Source organism: Oncorhynchus keta, unplaced genomic scaffold, assembly GCF_023373465.1.
Source record: "Oncorhynchus keta strain PuntledgeMale-10-30-2019 unplaced genomic scaffold, Oket_V2 Un_contig_2207_pilon_pilon, whole genome shotgun sequence".
Lineage (NCBI taxonomy): Eukaryota > Metazoa > Chordata > Actinopteri > Salmoniformes > Salmonidae > Oncorhynchus > Oncorhynchus keta.
This window is the reverse complement of record NW_026282746.1, coordinates 140,723-149,782: the sequence shown is the minus strand read 5'-3', so window position 1 is coordinate 149,782 and position 9,060 is coordinate 140,723. Positions and strand designations below refer to the sequence as shown.

Sequence of the window (9,060 nt, the reverse complement as noted above, 5' to 3'; positions counted from 1 at the left end):
TAATTTTAGGAAGAGAGGGTCCAGATTGTCTAGCCCGGCTGATTTGTAGGGGTCCAGATTGTCTAGCCCGGCTGATTTGTAGGGGTCAGATTGTCTAGCCCGGCTGATTTGTAGGGGTCCAGATTGTCTAGCCCGGCTGATTTGTAGGGGTCCAGATTGTCTAGCCCGGCTGATTTGTAGGGAGTCCAGATTGTCTAGCCCGGCTGATTTGTAGGGGTCAAGATTGTCTAGCCCGGCTGATTTGTAGGGGTCCAGATTGTCTAGCCCGGCTGATTTGTAGGGGTCCAGATTGTCTAGCCCGGCTGATTTGTAGGGGTCCAGATTGTCTAGCCCGGCTGATTTGTAGGGGTCCAGATTGTCTAGCCCGGCTGATTTGTAGGGGTCCAGATTGTCTAGCCCGGCTGATTTGTAGGGGTCCAGATTGTCTAGCCCGGCTGATTTGTAGGGGTCCAGATTGTCTAGCCCGGCTGATTTGTAGGGGTCCAGATTGTCTAGCCCGGCTGATTTGTGGGGTCCAGATTGTCTAGCCCGGCTGATTTGTAGGGTCCAGATTGTCTAACCCGGCTGATTTGTAGGGGTCCAGATTGTCTAACCCGGCTGATTTGTAGGGGTCCAGATTGTCTAACCCGGCTGATTTGTAGGGGTCCAGATTGTCTAACCCGGCTGATTTGTAGGGGTCCAGATTGTCTAGCCCGGCTGATTTGTAGGGGTCCAGATTGTCTAGCCCGGCTGATTTGTAGGGGTCCAGATTGTCTAGCCCGGCTGATTTGTAGGGGTCCAGATTGTCTAACCCGGCTGATTTGTAGGGGTCCAGATTGTCTAACCCGGCTGATTTGTAGGGGTCCAGATTGTCTAGCCCGGCTGATTTGTAGGGGTCCAGATTGTCTAGCCCGGCTGATTTGTAGGGGTCCAGATTGTCTAGCCCGGCTGATTTGTAGGGGTCCAGATTGTCTAACCCGGCTGATTTGTAGGGGTCCAGATTGTCTAACCCGGCTGATTTGTAGGGGTCCAGATTGTCTAACCCGGCTGATTTGTAGGGGTCCAGATTGTCTAACCCGGCTGATTTGTAGGGGTCCAGATTGTCTAGCCCGGCTGATTTGTAGGGGTCCAGATTGTCTAGCCCGGCTGATTTGTAGGGGTCCAGATTGTCTAGCCCGGCTGATTTGTAGGGGTCCAGATTGTCTAGCCCGGCTGATTTGTAGGGGTCCAGATTGTCTAGCCCGGCTGATTTGTAGGGGTCCAGATTGTCTAGCCCGGCTGATTTGTAGGGGTCCAGATTGTCTAACCCGGCTGATTTGTAGGGGTCCAGATTGTCTAACCCGGCTGATTTGTAGGGGTCCAGATTGTCTAACCCGGCTGATTTGTAGGGGTCCAGATTGTCTAACCCGGCTGATTTGTAGGGGTCCAGATTGTCTAGCCCGGCTGATTTGTAGGGGTCCAGATTGTCTAGCCCGGCTGATTTGTAGGGGTCCAGATTGTCTAGCCCGGCTGATTTGTAGGGGTCCAGATTGTCTAACCCGGCTGATTTGTAGGGGTCCAGATTGTCTAACCCGGCTGATTTGTAGGGGTCCAGATTGTCTAGCCCGGCTGATTTGTAGGGGTCCAGATTGTCTAGCCCGGCTGATTTGTAGGGGTCCAGATTGTCTAGCCCGGCTGATTTGTAGGGGTCCAGATTGTCTAACCCGGCTGATTTGTAGGGGTCCAGATTGTCTAACCCGGCTGATTTGTAGGGGTCCAGATTGTCTAACCCGGCTGATTTGTAGGGGTCCAGATTGTCTAACCCGGCTGATTTGTAGGGGTCCAGATTGTCTAGCCCGGCTGATTTGTAGGGGTCCAGATTGTCTAGCCCGGCTGATTTGTAGGGGTCCAGATTGTCTAACCCGGCTGATTTTTAGGGGTCCATATTTTGCAGCTCTTTCAGAACATCATCTATCTGGAATTTGGGTGAAGGAGAAATGAGGGAGGCTTGGGTGAGTTGCTGTGGGGGGTGCAGGGCAGTTGACCGGGGTAGGAGTAGCCAGGTGGAACGCATGGCCAGCTGTAGAAAAATGCTTATTGAAATGTTCAATTATCACGGATTTATCGGTGGTGACAAGGGGTCTGTCTGTCTGTCTGTCTGTCTGTCTGTCTGTCTGTCTGTCTGTCTGTCTCTGTCTGTCTGTCTGTCTGTCTGTCTGTCTGTCTGGATAAGAGTCAGTTGCTGTAAAGTCTCTCTGGATAAGAGTCCATTGCTGTAAAGTCTCTCTGGATAAGAGTCGGTTGCTGTAAAGTCTCTCTGGATAAGAGTCGGTTGCTGTAAAGTCTCTCTGGATAAGAGTCCGTTGCTGTAAAGTCTCTCTGGATAAGAGTCGGTTGCTGTAAAGTCTCTCTGGATAAGAGTCGGTTGCTGTAAAGTCTCTCTGGATAAGAGTCCGTTGCTGTAAAGTCTCTCTGGATAAGAGTCGGTTGCTGTAAAGTCTCTCTGGATAAGAGTCGGTTGCTGTAAAGTCTCTCTGGATAAGAATCCATTGCTGTAAAGTCTCTCTGGATAAGAGTCGGTTGCTGTAAAGTCTCTCTGGATAAGAGTCGGTTGCTGTAAAGTCTCTCTGGATAAGAGTCCGTTGCTGTAAAGTCTCTCTGGATAAGAGTCGGTTGCTGTAAAGTCTCTCTGGATAAGAGTCGGTTGCTGTAAAGTCTCTCTGGATAAGAGTCCGTTGCTGTAAAGTCTCTCTGGATAAGAGTCGGTTGCTGTAAAGTCTCTCTGGATAAGAGTCGGTTGCTGTAAAGTCTCTCTGGATAAGAATCCATTGCTGTAAAGTCTCTCTGGATAAGAGTCGGTTGCTGTAAAGTCTCTCTGGATAAGAATCCATTGCTGTAAAGTCTCTCTGGATAAGAGTCGGTTGCTGTAAAGTCTCTCTGGATAAGAGTCGGTTGCTGTAAAGTCTCTCTGGATAAGAGTCGGTTGCTGTAAAGTCTCTCTGGACAAGAGTCGGTTGCTGTAAAGTCTCTCTGGATAAGAGTCGGTTGCTGTAAAGTCTCTCTGGATAAGAGTCGGTTGCTGTAAAGTCTCTCTGGATAAGAGTTGAGTTATGATAAAGCAGTACATCAGCTTCTATTCTACAATAAGAGGATGTTGTGTAATGGTGTTTTAGGGATGTGTCAAGTCCCTATATGCCAAAGTGTCAGTTAGTGTGGTCAGGTTTGTACAAACTAATGTCCTTCTTTATTCTCACTAAGAACTCAACTCAGCCCACAAAGTCAATATGACGTCTTTTACCCTTCGTATTCAGCAGAGAAGTCAGAGAGAGAAGTCAGAGAGAGAAGTCAGAGAGAGAGTCCGGGTTGACGTGAGATTCTGACTTCAGTCTGTTTGCATGTCCCTCTGTGTGTTTGTTTCAGATCCACTCCGGTTCGATCACTAATCTGTCTGTCTGTCTGTCTGTCTGTCTGTCTGTCTGTCTGTCTGTCTGTCTGTCTGTCTCTCTCTCTCTCTCTGTCTCTCTCTCTCTCTCTCTCTCTCTCTCTCTGTCTCTCTCTCTCTCTCTCTCTCTCTCTCTCTCTCTCTCTCTCTCTCTCTCTCTCTCTCTCTCTCTCTCTCTCTCTCTCTCTCTCTCTCTCTCTCTCTCTCTCTCTCTCAATTTGCTGTATTGGCATGACATAACAATGTACATATTGCCAAAGCTCACTTTGGATATTTACAATATGAAAATAATAAGAATCTAAATTGTCAACGGGACAACAGTAACAACAATAACCATCACTGAACAATAACAATAAGTATACAGTAGAGAACACTGTCCCTCATCTTATGGCAAGGAGCAATGTAGTGCGCTGCCAACCCACAGCTCTCTGCATCCTTCCCCAACAGGACGGGTAGCCTATCCTCATCAGATAGGTCTTTGAAACCTTGAACAAGGGTTTCAAATTTGGGGAACTGTTTATATTTTGACATTTTGTCAGGAAATGCAGCTCCGTCTCAGGTTCTGCTGTGGTGCAGTGGTTGCACAGCCTTTCCTCTACAGGGAGCCAGGTTTTCCTGTGTCTACCCTTCTCAATGGCAAGGCTGTGCTCACTGAGCCTGTACTTTGTCAAGGTTTTTCTAAGGTTTTGATCAGTAACCATGGTCAAATATTTTACATTTTATTTAACCAGGTAGAAGAAGTAGTAGTAGTAGTAGTCGTAGTAGTATCAGTAGTAGTAGTAGTAGTAGTAGTAGTAGTAGCAGTATCAGTAGTAGTAGTAGTAGTAGTAGTAGTAGTAGTAGTAGTAGTAGTAGTAGCAGTAGTAGTAGTAGTAGTAGTAGTAGTAGTAGTAGTAGCAGTAGTAGTAGTAGTAGTAGTAGTAGTAGTATCAGTAGTAGTAGTATCAGTAGTAGTAGTAGTAGTAGTAGTAGTAGTAGTAGTATCAGTAGTAGTAGTAGTTGTAGACATAGTAGTAGTAGTATCAGTAGTAGTAGTAGTAGTTGTAGTAGTAGTAGACATAGTAGTAGTAGTAACAGTATCAGTAGTAGTAGTAGTAGTAGTAGTATCAGTAGTAGTAGTAGTAGTAGTAGTAGTAGTAGTAGTAGTAGTAGTAGTATCAGTAGTAGTAGTAGTAGTAGTAGTAGTAGTAGTAGTAGTAGTATCAGTAGTAGTAGTAGTAGTAGTAGAAGAAGAAGAAGATAACAAGTTCTCAGTTACAACTGCTACCTGGCCAAGATAAAGCAAAGCAGTGTGACACAGACAACAACACAGAGTTACACATGGAATAAACAATAGTAAAAAGTTAGCCACGGTGTACTGTCGATTTAGGGCCAGATAGCACTGCTTTGTGCTTGTGTTTCCCCATAGGTAATGTAGTTTTGTTTTGATTGTGTTGTAATTTGTTTTATTCTGATTGATTTGGATGTTCTGGTCCTGAGGCTTCAGTGCGTTAGTAGAACAGGTTAGTGAACTCAGCCCCAGGACCAGCTGGATGAGGGGACTGAGGCTTCAGTGCGTTAGTAGAACAGGTTAGTGAACTCAGCCCCAGGACCAGCTGGATGAGGGGACTGAGGCTTCAGTGTGTTAGTAGAACAGGTTAGTGAACTCAGCCCCAGGACCAGCTGGATGAGGGGACTGAGGCTTCAGTGCGTTAGTAGAACAGGTTAGTGAACTCAGCCCCAGGACCAGCTGGATGAGGGGACAGAGGCTTTAGTGTGTTAGTAGAACAGGTTTGTGAACTCAGCCCCAGGACCAGCTGGATGAGGGGACTGAGGCTTCAGTATGTTAGTAGAACAGGTTTGTGAACTCAGCCCCAGGACCAGCTGGATGAGGGGACTGAGGCTTCAGTGTGTTAGTAGAACAGGTTAGTGAACTCAGCCCCAGGACCAGCTGGATGAGGGGACTGAGGCTTCAGTGTGTTAGTAGAACAGGTTTGTGAACTCAGCCCCAGGACCAGCTGGATGAGGGGACTGAGGCTTCAGTGTGTTAGTAGAACATGTTTGTGAACTCAGCCCCAGGACCAGCTGGATGAGGGGACTGAGGCTTCAGTGTGTTAGTAGAACAGGTTAGTGAACTCAGCCCCAGGACTAGCTGGATGAGGGGACTGAGGCTTCAGTGTGTTAGTAGAACACGTTTGTGAACTCAGCCCCAGGACCAGCTGGATGAGGGGACTGAGGCTTCAGTGTGTTAGTAGAACAGGTTAGTGAACTCAGCCCCAGGACCAGCTGGATGAGGGGACTGAGGCTTCAGTGTGTTAGTAGAACAGGTTAGTGAACTCAGCCCCAGGACCAGCTGGATGAGGGGACTGAGGCTTCAGTGTGTTAGTAGAACACGTTTGTGAACTCAGCCCCAGGACCAGCTGGATGAGGGACTGAGGCTTCAGTGTGTTAGTAGAACAGGTTAGTGAACTCAGCCCCAGGACCAGCTGGATGAGGGGACTGAGGCTTCAGTGTGTTAGTAGAACAGGTTTGTGAACTCAGCCCCAGGACCAGCTGGATGAGGGGACTGAGGCTTCAGTGTGTTAGTAGAACAGGTTTGTGAACTCAGCCCCAGGACCAGCTGGATGAGGGGACTGAGGCTTCAGTATGTTAGTAGAACAGGTTTGTGAACTCAGCCCCAGGACCAGCTGGATGAGGGACTGAGGCTTCAGTGTGTTAGTAGAACAGGTTTGTGAACTCAGCCCCAGGACCAGCTGGATGAGGGGACTGAGGCTTCAGTGTGTTAGTAGAACAGGTTAGTGAACTCAGCCCCAGGACTAGCTGGATGAGGGGACTGAGGCTTCAGTGTGTTAGTAGAACAGGTTTGTGAACTCAGCCCCAGGACCAGCTGGATGAGGGGACTGAGGCTTCAGTGTGTTAGTAGAACAGGTTTGTGAACTCAGCCCCAGGACTAGCTGGATGAGGGGACTGAGGCTTCAGTGTGTTAGTAGAACAGGTTAGTGAACTCAGCCCCAGGACCAGCTGGATGAGGGGACTGAGGCTTCAGTGCGTTAGTAGAACAGGTTTGTGAACTCAGCCTCAGGACCAGCTGGATGAGGGGACTGAGGCTTCAGTGTGTTAACAGGTTTGTGAACTCAGCCCCAGGACCAGCTGGATGAGGGGACTGAGGCTTCAGTGTGTTAGTAGAACAGGTTAGTGAACTCAGCCCCAGGACCAGCTGGATGAGGGGACTGAGGCTTCAGTGTGTTAGTAGAACAGGTTTGTGAACTCAGCCCCAGGACCAGCTGGATGAGGGACTGAGGCTTCAGTGTGTTAGAGAACAGGTTTGTGAACTCAGCCCCAGGACCAGCTGGATGAGGGGACTGAGGCTTCAGTGTGTTAGTAGAACAGGTTTGTGAACTCAGCCCCAGGACCAGCTGGATGAGGGGACTGAGGCTTCAGTGTGTTAGTAGAACAGGTTAGTGAACTCAGCCCCAGGACCAGCTGGATGAGGGGACTGAGGCTTCAGTGTGTTAGTAGAACAGGTTAGTGAACTCAGCCCCAGGACCAGCTGGATGAGGGGACTGAGGCTTCAGTGTGTTAGTAGAACAGGTTAGTGAACTCAGCCCCAGGACCAGCTGGATGAGGGGACTGAGGCTTCAGTGTGTTAGTAGAACAGGTTTGTGAACTCAGGCCCAGGACCAGCTGGATGAGGGGACTGAGGCTTCAGTGTGTTAGTAGAACAGGTTAGTGAACTCAGCCCCAGGACCAGCTGGATGAGGGGCCTGAGGCTTCAGTGTGTTAGTAGAACAGGTTAGTGAACTCAGCCCCAGGACCAGCTGGATGAGGGGACTGAGGCTTCAGTGTGTTAGTAGAACAGGTTAGTGAACTCAGCCCCAGGACAGGACCAGCTGGATGAGGGGACTGAGGCTTCAGTGTGTTAGTAGAACAGGTTTGTGAACTCAGCCCCAGGACCAGCTGGATGAGGGGACTGAGGCTTCAGTGTGTTAGTAGAACAGGTTAGTGAACTCAGCCCCAGGACCAGCTGGATGAGGGGACTGAGGCTTCAGTGTTAGTAGAACAGGTTAGTGAACTCAGCCCCAGGACCAGCTGGATGAGGGGACTGAGGCTTCAGTGTGTTAGGAACAGGTTAGTGAGGCCCCAGGACCAGCTGGATGAGGGGATTGAGGCTTCAGTGTGTTAGTAGAACAGGTTTGTGAACTCAGCCCCAGGACCAGCTGGATGAGGGGACTGAGGCTTCAGTGTGTTAGTAGAACAGGTTAGTGAACTCAGCCCCAGGACCAGCTGGATGAGGGGACTGAGACTTCAGTGTGTTAGTAGAACAGGTTAGTGAACTCAGCCCCAGGACCAGCTGGATGAGGGGACTGAGACTTCAGTGTGTTAGTAGAACAGGTTTGTGAACTCAGCCCCAGGACCAGCTGGATGAGGGGACTGAGGCTTCAGTGTGTTAGTAGAACAGGTTTGTGAACTCAGCCCCAGGACCAGCTGGATGAGGGGACTGAGGCTTCAGTGTGTTAGTAGAACAGGTTTGTGAACTCAGCCCCAGGACCAGCTGGATGAGGGGACTGAGGCTTCAGTGTGTTAGTAGAACAGGTTTGTGAACTCAGCCCCAGGACCAGCTGGATGAGGGGACTGAGGCTTCAGTGTGTTAGTAGAACAGGTTTGTGAACTCAGCCCCAGGACCAGCTGGATGAGGGGACTGAGGCTTCAGTGTGTTAGTAGAACAGGTTAGTGAACTCAGCCCCAGGACCAGCTGGATGAGGGGACTGAGGCTTCAGTGTGTTAGTAGAACAGGTTAGTGAACTCAGCCCCAGGACCAGCTGGATGAGGGGACTGAGGCTTCAGTGTGTTAGTAGAACAGGTTAGTGAACTCAGCCCCAGGACCAGCTGGATGAGGGGACTGAGGCTTCAGTGTGTTAGTAGAACAGGTTAGTGAACTCAGCCCCAGGACCAGCTGGATGAGGGGACTGAGGCTTCAGTGTGTTAGTAGAACAGGTTTGTGAACTCAGCCCCAGGACCAGCTGGATGAGGGGACTGAGGCTTCAGTGTGTTAGTAGAACAGGTTTGTGAACTCAGCCCCAGGACCAGCTGGATGAGGGGACTGAGGCTTCAGTGTGTTAGTAGAACAGGTTTGTGAACTCAGCCCCAGGACCAGCTGGATGATGGGACTGAGGCTTCAGTGTGTTAGTAGAACAGGTTTGTGAACTCAGCCCCAGGACCAGCTGGATGAGGGGACTGAGGCTTCAGTGTGTTAGTAGAACAGGTTTGTGAACTCAGCCCCAGGACCAGCTGGATGAGGGGACTGAGGCTTCAGTGTGTTAGTAGAACAGGTTTGTGAACTCAGCCCCTGGACCAGCTGGATGAGGGACTGAGGCTTCAGTGTGTTAGTAGAACAGGTTTGTGAACTCAGCCCCAGGACCAGCTGGATGAGGGGACTGAGGCTTCAGTGTGTTAGTAGAACATGTTTGTGAACTCAGCCCCAGGACCAGCTGGATGAGGGGACTGAGGCTTCAGTGTGTTAGTAGAACAGGTTAGTGAACTCAGCCCCAGGACCAGCTGGATGATGGGACTGAGGCTTCAGTGTTTAGTAGAACAGGTTTGTGAACTCAGCCCCAGGACCAGCTGGATGAGGGGACTGAGGCTTCAGTGTGTTAGTAGAACAGGTTTGTGAACTCAGCCCC

At 49.7% G+C, this 9,060-nt stretch overlaps 1 long non-coding RNA gene across 1 annotated transcript; it reads left to right on the top strand.

Annotated features, from left to right (window-relative positions):
• The first annotated feature begins 5,817 nt into the window (after positions 1 to 5,817).
• LOC127921351 (uncharacterized) lies at positions 5,818 to 8,726 on the top strand. Its single transcript, XR_008108789.1, has 4 exons — positions 5,818 to 5,973; positions 6,703 to 7,037; positions 7,638 to 7,704; positions 8,107 to 8,726. It is a non-coding gene; the product is annotated as an uncharacterized LOC127921351 (long non-coding RNA).
• The last annotated feature ends 334 nt before the right edge of the window (positions 8,727 to 9,060 follow it).